Source organism: Panthera onca, chromosome A2 (assembly GCF_046562875.1).
Source record: "Panthera onca isolate mPanOnc1 chromosome A2, mPanOnc1 haplotype 2, whole genome shotgun sequence".
Classification (NCBI taxonomy): domain Eukaryota; kingdom Metazoa; phylum Chordata; class Mammalia; order Carnivora; family Felidae; genus Panthera; species Panthera onca.
The window spans coordinates 166,209,105-166,223,906 of NC_138340.1; the positions used below are offsets into that span (position 1 = coordinate 166,209,105).

A 14,802-nucleotide genomic window follows, 5' to 3' on the forward strand; every position below is an offset into this window, starting at 1 on the left:
AGATAGCTCTCGTTTTTTTTGCCCCCCACAAACAACACAGCAATAAACAGCTTTGTCCTACAATTAAGAACTGGTGCTTTTATTTCTGAAAAATTGAGTACTGATTCTCAGAGAAGGACTGCTGGATCACAGAATATACACTTAATTTTAGTAGGTCCCCCTAGGTTATTTCCTCCCCAAAGTAACTTATATTTCCACCAGCAGTTTTCATTACTGTCAGCAGTGGATAGGATTGTTCATTTCCCTACACTCCCATCAACTTTAGATGTTATGCTATTCTTCACCCATCAGATTAGAAAAATGAAAAAGATTTAAGAAAGTAAACTGGAGCATTTCTCTATCTGCAAGGGAGACTGGTCACCTCTTCATATCTTAATTTGCTCTTAGCACAGCAGTTATGCTCATTTTTAATTCATGTTCTATATCAGGAATGCTTTGCAAATGCAAGCCTCTTAAGATGTCTCTGGCGGCAAGTGTGTATGTGTTTGTGTGTATGAGAGGATATATACATACACAAATAATATATATTCACACGTAGACAGGTGTGTGCCAAAGGCAGCAAGACGTGTGTGGCTGGTGAACCTAGGTTATGATATGTGGATTCTCATTTCATTATTCCCTCAACTTTTCCAGAAGCTTGCACATTTTTCAAAATAAATTGGAGAAAGGTGGTCTCTCCAGTTGCAAGTGTGGTATATCTTGCGTCTCTGGGTTTTCCAAGACTCAGACCTGGGCTGCCTGACTTCATTACCCATCACTCTATGTGTCCACTGATTTCTGGCTTCCTGCCTCCCTGGTCCCTGATCTGTAGGGTGTCTCAGCCTTCGGTATTCACCTGCCTTCCAGTGCCACCCACAAGCTAAATCCAAGGAGCGTCCAAAGTTTGGCAGATCTTCTCCAGCAGCCGAGCCTCTCTTTATGACTTGCTTGGGGCACTTGTACCAAGTTATTGCACATATGCTCCGGGGTGACCAGCAGTCCCGATTTGCCAGTAACCGGAAAGACCTGCATCCTGGGAAATCCCTCAGACTGGAGCAAACTGAGATGGTTGGTCACCAACAACTGCCTGCCCAACCTCTGTGAGAGAAAAAGTTACCCTGACCCTTGTTAAAACAGTAAGAAAGAGTTTTTCAATAGAGGAGAGAGATTGGGCTCAACTCCGAACACCTCAAAGACAGCTGGGGATTTCTAGCCAAGGAGAAGACTGAGGGGTCAGGGTATGGAAACTACCCTGGAGGTAGCCTGATGGAGGCATCAAGGATAGGGGACTCTTGCTACTGTGGCTGAAGACAGGCCAGGTGGGGAGGAGGACCTTGATCAGACGTCAAGGGTGGGTGGGGTGACCTAGCAGGATTCTTGCTAAGACCAGGCCAGGCAGACCCAAGATAGGACTAACCAAAAGGAGGGCTCCATGGATCCAGACAAAAGGTCCATAAAACAGAGTCTCTGTTGCCTCCACATTGAAGAAAGGGCAGCCAGTCAGAGTTTATAACTGAATCGGTGGCCCGAGGACTGTCACTGCCATCCGAAAGTGAGATTGTTGTTGCAGAGTGGGACAGGTGGCTCCGAGGACGCCAAGACCAAGGGTAGGAGGGCCGGTCAGTGCAGCCCTGCTCTAAGCACAACCAAGGGGGGGGTAGGTAGTTCATGAAGACTTTACAGCATTGTTAGTCCCTGTATGGTTGACCCATAAAACTGTTACATGTAACCTACCAGAATTATTGTACCCATATTGTACCCAATTATTGTCACCAAGACCCAAAACCTTTTAGTGACTCCTGCAAGTCTTCCTGGCCACAAGAGAACCAAGGTCAACCATCAGATCTCACAGTCGGGCTACAATGTCACGAAGTGTTTTTCACAAACATCTTCATTAGCCAACGTGGACTTCAGATAGATTTTTTTTTTAAGGGCATTTACATATCTAGGAAAATGGCCATTCAAAGAGAAGTTTTGGGACCTAAGGAGGGAAAAAAAACCCAGAAAACAAGAATTTTTGCTTGTAACACCATGATGGGCCTGAAAAACCACGCTTCTTACAGAAAGATCTACTTATATTTTACCTGAAAAGGGCTCAGTAGTTATTCTTCGGAAGCTGTCGGCGTAGTAACTCCCCGGAGGTTAACATGAGTAGCTACAACTGGTCAGGTAGGTTGAGAGTCAGACAAACAGCCTCGGGGAGCCACAGTGGGTGGTGGGACCCCGGCAGACTCAGGTTTGATTCATTGATTGGCTTAAAAACTCCTGCAGCACATAAAGCTTAATTGGGCGCAGAGAGAGCTGGGGCCCCAAGACAATGATGACGAAGGCAACTGCACCTGCTCAGAGTTGCAACACGACCGTGGATCTTGGTGCTTGAACAAGACATCTGATTATCTGCGGAGCACAGGCTATGGTTAGAAGCACATGCCTGCAGCCGTTGAATGCGCGGTTTCCTCTTTAGTTCTTGTAGACGATGCCGTTCGTTGATCTGCAGGATGGACGTCAAGCACGTGAACGCGAAAGGGTAATGCCCCCTGCCCTGTGAGAGTGGTACTGTTGTCCCCTGACAATGCAGAGTCCACTTTGCCAGCACAACTTTGTGGATCTTAGCGGGTTAGAGCTTTGAGAGTTCTAGAACTGACAAGTGCTAGAGCATATAGCAAAAAAGCAAGATTTATAATACAGCGTCATCATTGAAAAGCAGGAAAAATCACATGAGAGAGCGCCAATGATTTTAAGCTTTCCCATTTAACTGTCATTAGCAACCCTACTTTGTCCTCTCCTTTCTCTGCTACACGAACCAGAAGGCTAAGTATGAAATTTCCCAGCCTCTTTTGTAGCAAGCATCGGCCATGTCCTACAATTCTTGCCAGTAAAACAGAAATAGGAGGCTACCATGGAGGCGTTCTGGGGGAAAATCTGCGTTCCTGGTTCCCTGGTTTAGGTACGGGGTGCACAGGCAGAGCTGAGCAGAAAGTTGCCCTTCTTTTTAATTAATTAATTAATTTTGAGAGAGAGAGAGAGAGAAAGAGAGCAAGTGGGGGAGGGGCAGAGAGAGAGAGAGACAGAGAGAGAGAGAGAAAATCCAAGCAGGCTCTGCATTGTCAGCACAGAGCCTGACTCAGGGCTTGAACTCACCAACCCTGAGATCATGACCTGAGCCCAAACCAAGTCAGACACTTAGCCGACTGAGCCGCCAGGCGCCCCTGCCTTTCTTTGTGAGCCTTTTCTTTCTTCTTGTACACGGGCGAGGTGCTTGGATGTGCAGCAGGCAGTGTGAACACACGAGGGGGCAAGCCCGCCTGTGGAGGACAGCAGGGTACGAAGACAGAGCTGAGTCCTTGTTGGTATTGCTGTCACGACTCTAACCCAGGGCCACTCATGTGATGACCCCGGTTGAAACCACTGCTCATCGGGCATTCAGTTACCTGTAGCTGACCACCTTCTTGGTTCCCTATGATAATTTTAAAAAGGCTGAAGAACAGGGGCACCTGGGTGGCTCAGTCGGTTGAGCGATCGACTTCAGCTCAGGTCATGATCTCACGGTCTGTGAGTTCAAGCCCCGCGCCGGGCTCTGTGCTGACAGCTCAGAGCCTGGAGCCTGTTTCAGATTCTGTGTCCCCCTCTCTCTCTGCCCCTCCCCCACTCATGCTCTGTCGCTCTGTCTCAGGAATAAATAAACATTAAAATTTTTTTTAAAGGCTGCAAAATAATACACAAAGCAGCAGATGGTTGCCATAGGCATATGGCATTATGATTTTAAAATTTTATTATAATGTACTGAAGCACGGCAGGATTTAATATTGCTAAGAGGAGTGAAACGTGTGACATTTTTAAATAAATATTTTTTATTTTTAAATAATTTCAAATAAATGGTTTCATGACCATCATGAGCTCTCCATTCTGCTGAAGGCAGTTGTTGCTGGAGGACATAATTAATCTGAAAGAGACAATTAAAAAATTTTTTTTCAATGTTTATTTATTATTGAAAGAGCGGGACAGAGCGTGAGCATGGGAGGGGTAGAACGAGGAGGAGACACAGAACCTGAAGCAGGCTCCAGGCTCTGAGCTGTCAGCACAGAGCCCGACGCGGGGCTCAAACCCACCAACTGCAAGTTCATGACCTGAGCCAAAGTCGGACGCCCAACCAACTGAGCCACCCAGGCGGCCCAAAGAGACAATTTTTTAAATTAAACTTTTTACTTATTTATTTTGAGGGAGACAGAGACAGCGCGAGTGGGGGAGGGGCAGAGGGAGAGGGAGACAGAGAGAACCCCAAGCAGACTCCGTGCAACCAGCACAGAGCCTGACTCAGGACTTGAACCCACAAAAATGAGAAATCGTGACCTGAGCCGAAATCGAGAGTTGGCTGCTTAACCGATTGAGCCGCCTGGGCACTACTGAAAGAGTGCCCATTTTAAACTGAAAGATACTGAGCTGTTCCTACCATCGAATTCTTTTTTATTAAGGCATAATATATCCACAAAGCGTAAGATCAAGTAACATGCACAAGTCACACTTGTACAGCTGGAAGAATCTCACAAGGTGGGCACACCTGGGAAACGAGCAAGATCTAGAACACTAGCCCCTTCTCGTCACTGTCCCCCCAGACCACAGCTAACCACCCTGATTTCTGAGGCCCGAGAGTCATTTTCCTGTTAGTAGAACTGTGCGCATGGAAAGCTGTATTCAGTAGAATTCTGTGTCTGTCAGCCTTGGCTCAAAATTCTGTCTGTGAGATCCATCCCCGTTGTACGACGTAGCACAGTCTGCTCGTCCGGTGCTGGGTAGTATTCCATGGTGAACGTGCTAATTTACCCACGGAACTATCCGCAGTTAAGGTCCTATGGCCCAGGATGATGAAGTGGGGATGCTGGCTCATTAGGACGGTATGTGGACCGCTGTATCAGAGGGATCCGAGCTCAGGTGAGTCGTTGGAGAGTGGTGCTGGCTGAGACCCTGCAGGCAGGAAGGACGCGTCCACATTTGCAGATGAACAGGTGCCCTCGGCAGGTGGCTGGTTCCAAGGGAATCAGTGTGGGACACTATGTGAGGGACCGGTTGATCTCCTCAGGGGATGGTGCCGGTCTGGGGGCTCAGGGTTGGCCTCTGCTATTGGCAGGTTGGATATCAGGCAGGGACAGTGACTAAGTGGGGCTTGGTGGGAGGGAGTCTATACTGTTCTACCCATACGGAGTTGTCTTCCCTTCCGCCATGGTGTCCTCACGCAACTATTACCCTGCACTAGGCTGGCCCGTGACCGTCCCCAGCCAGTCCGCAGCTGGCGGGGCCATTCTGCCATCAGTATTTCGCTCTGTGGGGTTGCCCTCGGGAGCATGTGAAAAGTAATTTAAAAAGATAGAGAGAGATGTTCCCATTTTGTGTGTTATTCCCTGTTATTCCATGTGCCTGCTTCCACAGACCAGCTTCGTCCCAATCTTCCACCTCCGAGGCCTTTAGACCCTGCTCGTGAGTCTTTGTATATTCTTACTTCGGGCCATTTCTCTTTCCACACAAAACGGATGGTTGGGTACGCCACCTAGAGCTCTGCCCATTGGGGGATATACCGTCTCGCGAGCCCATCCTGGAGTGGGGGCATGAGCAGCATAATGCCAATGTGACCTGTCTGTGAGCCACTCTCGGCTCCTCTCATACCCCCTCCACTAGCCACGTGGCCGCGGTTTTGCGCTAAGGGGCAGGCGCTCACACGGGGCTGACAGATGACAGGGTGATCTAGGGCACCTGCTTGTGGAGGCTCCTGGCGTTTCCATTTTTATGCGGCTTTGCTACCAAGCCCACCCAATCTCGCAGGTGCGTCTGCACGAATCAGACCACGACGGCGATACCTTGTCCTGTCGCCACTTAATGTCTCATGCTCGGATGCTCTGACTCCACTAAAGCCCTGGCACACCACAAGCTGCTTTTCCAATAACGCTTTCTGTGCAGATGGCACGACTTTGCATCAGAGCAGTTTATACTGTGACTCTTTTACTGGTGTTCACCACACAATCTGCGTGGAGTCTCCTCCCATCCCAGGTGCGTCTCCTACCATAAAGTTTGCCAAGTCTCGAGGCCACACAGAAGGGCTGCTTTCCCTGCCACCAGGAGTCTGGGACAGATCCCTTTCCTGCTGTTAGCCCCAAACAGAGCTGGCAGCCTCTTCGTGTCATTGGATGTAGGATTCAGAGCAGTATTCTCAAGCATAGAATATGCTGCCTGTGGCATCCAAAATACCATGCAGTTAGTTTGCTTCCCTCTTAGTGGTGGGAAATCCCAGATGCAGTAATCTTTCTTTTACGTTGGAAGGAATGTCCTGCCAAGTCCCGGACAACTGGACCCCTGACATCTTCACTGATATAGCAGTTGCCTGGATCTTCAAAGGGTTTACTTCCTGCCCTATGCGGCACACATCCTTTACCAAGGACTGGCAAATTGCCATCCGGTTCTATTAACATTCTGCATTAACACGGTGGACCAAGGTGATATTCTGATGAATACTGATGACAGCCATTCTCAATTTGGGTCCCAGGGCCTCCTTTACATTCTTCAGAATTCGTATCCCAGAGAGATTTTGTTTATGTGAGTTTTATCTATATATGTTTCCTGGAATATAGTTTTAAATGGACAAATTGCAAACACATCTGTGTATTAATCTGTTAAAAATAAAGTAATAAAGCCATGACATGTTTACATAAATGGCATAGCTTTAGGAAAAAATGACTCTATTTTCCAACAAAAATTTTGAGTGGCATTGTTTAACATTCTTGCAAATCTTTTCAAGACACCTGGAACCTTGTATTTGTTCCTGCACACCATCTGTTGTGGTACGTTATTTTGGTTTAAGTTTACAAAGAAAATCCAGCCTCATAGAAATAGATAGCTGGAAAGTGGAGGGTGTTTTAATAGTCTTTTCAGATAATTATGGATACGTTTTTGCGATGGTATATTGAAACTCAGTAAGTGGTAGTTTCTTTTTTTTTATTTTTTTTTAACATTTATTTATTTTTCAGACAGAGAGAGACACAGCATGAACGGGGGAGGGGCAGAGAGAGAGGGAAACACAGAATCTGAAGCAGGCTCCAGGCTCTGAGCCATCAGCCCAGAGCCCGACGCGGGGCTCGAACCCGTGGACCGTGAGATCGTGACCTGAGCGAAGTCGGACGCTTAACTGACTGAGCCACCCAGGCGCCCCAGTAAGTGGTAGTTTCTTAAAGGTTTGTTGTAATACGGAATCTGAAGTCCTATGGTGCCCTTTTTGGACTCCGTTAGGTTAAAGCCCGTTGGTCTATTTTGCCATTTGAAATGGGTCTTTTATTCCTCTCTGATTGTGCACCATCACGCACTGGTCATCGGCTCACTGAATTCTCCAGATACTCCAGATGTCAACACCTTTCATTATATAATGTCAAAGACTCACATTTGTTAATCTCACCACCAATCTCATCAGAAAGGTCGTTAAGTATTGGGAAGCTGTCAAGTTCATGGTGGTGGTTATGAGTTTTCCAAAATTCTAATTTTCACTCAAAAGCTCACATTTCATTATAGGCAACAGACGCTGTCGGTTGTTTTGCCTGAAGTGAAGGCTCATTTCATTCATCTTGAGAAAATATCTACCAAATACCCAAGACTCAGTAATGATAGTTTATTACCTGTCAGTAGTTCCTTCAACTAAAAATGGTGTTTCCTTAAAAAAAAAAAAAAAAAAAAAAAAAAGCGCTTTTCGTTCAAATCAAATGATCACATGCGTGCTTTTCCTTCAGACAACCATCTTCTTTCAGTGTATCCTAGAAATGCCATATGTGTACCTTCTGACCTGTAACATTGACTTTTAAAAAGATGTGTACTCAGGGGCGTCTGGGTGGCTCCATCGGTTAAGCATAGACCTTCAGCTCAGGTCATGATCTCACGGTCCGTGGGTTCAAGCCCTGCGTGAGGCTCATCAGGTTCTGCGCTGACAGCTCAGAGCCTGGAGCCTGCTTTGGAGTCTGTGTCTCCCTCTCTCTCTGATCCTCCCCCGCTAGCACTCGGATCCTCTCTGTCTCTCAAAAATGAATAAAAATGTTTAAAAATGTTTTAAGAAGATGTGTACTCAAAGGTCTGGATTTGATATAATTAATAATATATAGTTTAATCTATTGATATAATAAATTACTTATAGTATAAACATGCTATCTAGTATTATATACAGTATTACTTATACGTATAATTTATTACTTATAGTAATATAATTTAATATAATTGATGCTTCCTTAGGACATTCTTCAGTGAAGCTGGCAATTTTTCCTTTAGTTTTCCTCCTGTGAGTGCACGGCGGCGAGGACTCTCATCCCACTGCTCTGATGTGCGCTCCAGTCCCCGCTCTCAGGTTTGCACACCGGTGAAAATGTCAACCCAGTGACAAAAGCAAGCCGTGTCTTAGTGTTATTGTGAAGATAGCTTTGACCTCCTAGACCTGCTGGAAGGGCCCGAGGGGCGTCTCAGGGTTTATGGACCCACACTTTGAAAACCATTCACCTAGAGGATCCACGATCCTTCAGTCCATTTTATGACCACGAGAGGGAAAGTTAACATAGCCCCGGAACAAGAGCATAAATGTTTGCCGTTGGCTGTTCCAAGTGCCTGTTCGAACTGCTTTGATTCTCCTGTCTGATGGGAGTAGAAAACAGCTCAGTGACCAGGCCAGTGGCTGGCTGCATACCGGGTAGTGAAAGCTGTGTTAATCCACTCCAGCCGGCGTGCCAATTCAGCTGCACCTGCACGGGCTGTGCAACTGTGCTACTAATGCTTGATTAAGTTTGTGGTAGATCCCTGTCATCTGTCGGGATCCAGCTGATGTTATAGGGATTAAGTAGAGACTTCCATGTGGATAAGACAGGGAGGTGATAATCTCTGCCATTTCCCTTCAGCTGTGTTGTTGTTATTTGCTGTCTTGGCTGCCGGTTGTGGGAGGAGTTTTGGAGTCTCCCTCTTGGCCTTCCCTATCATAATAGCTTTTACTCCACAGGTCAACAAACCGATGTGGGGCTCTGCCAGCTACCACAAATGCAGTCTAATCTTCTGGGAAGTGGAGAAATAACTCCTGGGGAAGGTCCACTGACCCAGTGCATCTGCTCTGACCTGGACCTTGGCCTCCATTTGTTGGCTGGCCTCCAATCGCTCCTGCTCCAATGAGGAGGCCATAGTAGCTCTTTGGATTCCTAAATATCAGTGTCAATTCAGACTGTGTCCAACAGTCCTCGGAAGGTCTGGATGCTTCCTTTCCTCCATGCACAGTTACCTGTGATTATAGCTGTCAGTTCTTTGGGAGAAGGACTGAGGATATTTCTGAGTACACGTAGTACTGTGTTGTAGGGTCACTCGTCACAGGCACCTGGCTTCTCTTCTCCTTCAGTCCATGGGTTCTGGGCCTGAGAAGTGGTTCAGGTGTGTCGACTGGGCAGAAGACTGTGTCTACTAGGCTAACTATCATCGGCCTCCTCATCACCCATGCTTGGTTTATTTTAAGCACGTGCCTTATGCAGTGCTCTGGTCAGCTGCCCATCTATCTAGACTCGAGGTTCGCTGTGTCCTTTTCACCATCTCCATAGCTCACTGCAAATTGGCCCCTCCCACCTGCCCCTATGACTTTGTTGTTTGTCACAGTAATTATGGGAGGAGCACCATATTATCCAAGAGGTGTAACTTCCACAACCACGTCCTGATATTATTTTATAGGATTTCAGTAACAATTTAGCATCTACTTATTCCTGACTTCACCTTCTTCGGAATAACTAGGCTTCAAAAAAAGTACAGCGTCACTGCTCTGAGGTTAGAAGTTAACTTCATTTTTATATTAGCATGTTTCCACTCAGATAGCCTTAATTGTGCCTACATCAAACACAAACACCAGTAGTTTACTTGGGAGATCATTTTTTTTTCCAATTTTGTTTTTTTTTTCAGCAAATATTTATGGAGCCTAATACATTTTAGGCTCTTTGTTGGGTGTGATAGGAAAACAACAATAAAGAAAAGCCGTCTGACTTGAGATATTCATTATTCAGCCTAATGAATTGCCTATGACTAGGATAGTCAACCAGTTCATGTAGTTCATCCAGAAAGACATGGAAGGACAGGCCAGTGGTTTGTCGTCAAGATGAAAGGGTTGAGCAATGGTTTATTGCCCTGGAGCTCCTCTGAATGATAACCTGTCACCCTTGATACATGTTCTCCCAGACAAAGTCTGTGTGTATTGCCCTATGAGGATGCACCCAGAGAATAACCCATTGTTAGTGGTCTCCAAACTAGGTACATGCCCCCAGGTGTGTGTAAGGCAATCAGTGGGGGGTTGGGCTGAAAATAATGTCTATCTGTGCCCTTTTATCCTTTGAAAAAGGAAACAAATACACTCTATCATATGTAATCTGGATTTTGACTAGCAGGTTTATTCTTTTGGTTGCATGATATGTATGGAGCTTGAGACATCCTGAATGAAAAGTAAGATCTCCACCGGCTGATGGCACCTTGTTCTTTAGCTTTAAGTCTATTGTGACTTGTGATTGTTTTTTACTGTTAAGTAGATTAGATGAACAAAACAATAGATTTTTTTTTTGTATATAGATAGGGGCAAGCAGTTGTTTTAAATGTGTGGGGACTACTGTCTTTTCAGTTATAGGCTAGATGCGTACTTATCATCCCATCCACAATACATTGCCATGTTCTTCCTAACCAAACAGCAAGCCTAGATTTTTCTGGCCATTGTTAAGCATATGGAGAAGGTAAGCCTTCAGGCCATTCAGACTGGCTCCTCTGGTTATTTTTATTTTCTCTCACCTTTGGAAAAAATGGTTGGGAATTACACTGAGTTCTGTAAATTGCTTTGGTTTTTCCCTTACCATTAAATAATCTCTTAAGGCTGCTATGGATAGAATTGTGCCCCCCATTCATATGCTGAAACCCTAAACCCCAATGTGGCAGTATCTGGAGACAGTCTTCAGAAGGTTAAATGAGTTCATGAGGGTGGGGCCCTTATCCAATGGGACTGTGGGCTTAGAAGAGAAAGATTGATCTCTCTCTCTCTTTCTCTCTCTCTCTCTCTTTCAACTTTCCACAAGCCATGAAAAGACCCCTCATCAGAACCTGCCCATGCTGAGACTCTGATGTCAGACTGCCAGACTTCAGAACTGTGAGGTCAATGTCTGTTGTTTAAGCCACAGTCTGTGGTATTTTGTTTTAGCAGCCCAAGGCAATGAAGACAAGGGCTTACCTTACAATTGTGAAATCCTAATTATTTGTGTAGTAAAACATACCAATTAAGAGCATAGACTTGGGGGGCACCTGGGTGGCTCAGTCAGTTAAGCATCTGACTTCAGCTCAGGTCACGATCTCACAGTACGTGAGTTTGAGCCCCCTGTCTGGCTCTGTACTGACAGCTCAGAGCCTGGAACCTGCTTCCGATTCTGTGTCTCCCTCTCTCTCTGCCCTTCCCCTACTCATGTGCTCTCTCTCTCTCTCATAAATAAACATTTAAATAAATCTTGTGGTTTTGGGAAAGTTCCTTCATCTCCAGGATTCCATTTCCTCAATTATAAAATAGGGATAAGGATTCCTTGATTTTCTTTTTGTGGTAGGACCACACAGGGATATGCATTTGACATCTGGTTTGCCATATAGATTTTATGTAATAATGATGATGCCTTAATGATTTATTAATCTCATGAAATTGTGATGGTTTGGTGGATAGGAAAAATCTTATCCCTCACATCCTTGCAAGTAGGGTGGAATAAGGTTATGTTCTGCATTTTGATTTTTTCTCACTTTAAACTTGTAATTAATAATCTTAGTTTGGGGGCTCATGGGAGGCTCAGTTGGTTAAGCATCTGACTCTTGACATCAGCTCAGATTTGGGAGATTGAGCCTTGCACCAGTCTCTGCACTGATGGTGCGGAGCCTGCTTGGGATCCTGTCCCCCACTTGCTTTCTCTCTCTCTCTCTCTCTCTCTCTCTGAAAAAAAAGAGAATCTTAGTTTATACTTGAATCAAATAGATGCATACCTTCCCATTATAAAAAAATGTAAAACAAGCATCTTTCTATATGCCAATGATATGGCTTAATCACAAGTTGTAAGTAACTTTAGTAGACAACAGAACTTGTGTCCAGTTATCCCTAGGATGAGCACAAAGTACATTTTATAAAGATGTGTTTTAGTAGATGTCCCTTAATTTGTCATTGTGTTTATAAATCGCCCCCCCCCCATGGTATATCATCTTGGTTGTATCTTTCGTACGTATCTTTTGTTGGATGGTGTATTGATTGGCTAGAGCTGCTGTAACAAAATACCACCACTAAGTGGCTTAAACAACAGCAATTTACTTTTTTCTGTCACAGTTCTGAAGGCCAGAATTCCAAGATCAAGGTGTCATCAAGTTTGGCTTCTCCTGAGGCCTCTCTCTTTGGCTCACAGATGGTCACCCTTTTGCTGCGTTCCCACACGGTTTCCTTCTGTGTGTGCACATTTCTGGGGTCCTTTTGTATGTCAAACTTTCATCTTCCTATGAGGACACCAGCCCAACTCACCATAGGAGCCTCTGTTTAACTTCATCACTTTTTAAAAACCCTATTTCCAAATACAATCATGTTTTGAGGTACTGGAGGTGAGCACTTCAACACAAGAATTTTGAGGGAGAAGGGGACATAATTCAGCCCCCAGGAAGAAAACCAGGAAATTCCACTCCTCAAAACTGGCATTTCAGAGGTGCTTTATGGCAGAGTTGTAGACCTGTTTACATGTTTTTCGAGCTAAAATTATGACCATGCTCTAAGATAAAAAACTGAAATTTCTGATTTCTCTTTGTGTTTCTTTAAAAGATAAATCAGGATTTCTTTTAAAAAAAGGTTTTTCTGGAAATGCTCCATTGGACTTCTTCTTTTTGAGAGCATTTGACTTCATTCTTACCTATATGACACTCCAGTTTTTACCAAAAAAACCTCAGTTACGCCCTGCTTGGTCTCCTATTTGAAGCGTCTCACTTAACAGACAGCTAGCTGTAGCACACAGTACCAGTGGGGAATATGCTTGAATCCCATATGCCTTTTAAGATCTGTATCCAGAGATACCATCGTCAAGGCCTGCTGCCCACTGGTTATGCAGCTCACCCATTATTCCAGGTCACGGGCCCCTGAAGTGGAATGCAGAATTGTTCAGAACATTTGTTTCAAAGACGAAGATTCATGGTCTACACCTCAGTCCCATTGGTTCTATGGCTCCAAGAAAGCCATGTGCTCTGAATGAGCACAAGTTTTCCCTTGACTAGACCCACACACAGAAGCACTGTACACGGGCAGCCACCATCTGGTGTGTTTAAGGAATATTTGGTGAAGCAGCTCTGTGAGTAATCTTGTGTTGAATGAAGAATATTCTCATCAACGTTTCCCAACAGCATTCTCTCTTATGGGCCCCAGTGGAGAAGTTTCTCTCTTCCCAGTGAAGTCTCCTGATGCTTATCATACTCATTTAGAAACTGAATCTTATAAAAAAAAAAAAAAAAAAAAAACGTATTTCTCATTTTCAAATAGCTAAAAAGCTTTTGGCCAAATTTGTGGCCCGCCACTTGTGAATGTATGGGACTTCATAATACCTACTGTATGTACTTAAAAATTTTTTTTTTACATTTATTTATTTTTGAGAGACAGAGAGAGACAGAGCACAAGTGGGGGAGGGGCAGAGAGAGAAGGAGACAGAGAATCCGAAGCAGGCTCCAGGCTCTGAGCTGGCAGCACAGAGCCTGATGCAGGGCTCAAACCCACAAACTGTGAGATTACAACCTGAGCCGAAGTTGGATGCTTAACTGACTGAGCCACCCAGGCGCCTCCCTACTGTATGTACTTTAAAAATGCTTAATGCCATCTTATTTTCCTTGTTGTCATGTTGGTTTTCTTAGTTTATTTTATCTTTGTATATCATGTCTCTGCAAAGTGCTTTACATCATAACTTCTCGGTAGGGCCTTTTGATATTTTTGCAATCACTGTGAATGAATATATGGTTATGTGTGTATGCACAGGGAAAGAGTTAAATGCTCCCTCTTTTTTTCTAGTGAGATGGAGTGTTGTTGTTGTTGTTGTTGTTGTTGTTTTTTATAATAACTTGTTTCCAATGTTTCCCTTCATGGGGAGCAAATCTAATAGGGTCTACTGGAAAGACTGCAGCTTTTCTGTGATTCTGAGGAAATAGTTTAAACATTCGAGTTCCAATGCCTCAACCGTCTCTAGGAACAGCAGTAAATACTATCTTGCCTTTTCTCTTTAAAGGAAAACTACCCTTTAAGGGAAGCACTGGGTGTTGTGTAGGAAGAATGCAATAGTATACTGAAATCTTCAGTAGTTGAAAAGCCAGTGTGATAGCGTCTTAGACCCTTAACCTGGAATACACTTACAAAATGTAAGTCCCTGCGGAAAGCTGAGAACCCACTGAAGGTACGCAGACCACCCCTAGAGGATCGTGTGCAGGGGGTGGCTACAGGAATGTCTCAAGGGAAGTTCATTGGTAAACTTGATCCATGAGGGAAGCCCATTTCAGAAAGCAGGGTCAGTACCGAGGACAGCACCAAGCCCCGCGCCCTGGTGGATAGAGGCAGCAGCACCATGGACAGCACCAGCGTGCTGGGGAGAGAGGCGGGGAGACGCGACCTTATCAGCTGATGCCTTACGTAGGCTGGATCCCCACTTTGATAAGGGAGGTCTGGACGCGCGCGCCAGTGTTCGTTCTCCAAAAGCCGCAGCCCCAGACGGGGTGGGGCCAGGGGACGGGTGGTGGCGGGGGGGGGGGGGGGAGAGCGGGGGGGTG

The 14,802-nt window shown here is 45.2% G+C and overlaps 1 long non-coding RNA gene across 1 annotated transcript in view; it reads left to right on the plus strand.

Moving 5' to 3' along the window:
- LOC144614295 (uncharacterized) overlaps nucleotides 1-14,749 on the plus strand; it is a 28,773-nt gene extending 14,024 nt beyond the window's left edge. Inside the window, exons 2-3 of the long non-coding RNA XR_013551962.2 lie at nucleotides 8,236-8,347; nucleotides 11,073-14,749. This is a non-coding gene — a long non-coding RNA (uncharacterized LOC144614295). The remainder of the gene's footprint in view (nucleotides 1-8,235; nucleotides 8,348-11,072) is intronic.
- The last annotated feature ends 53 nt before the right edge of the window (nucleotides 14,750-14,802 follow it).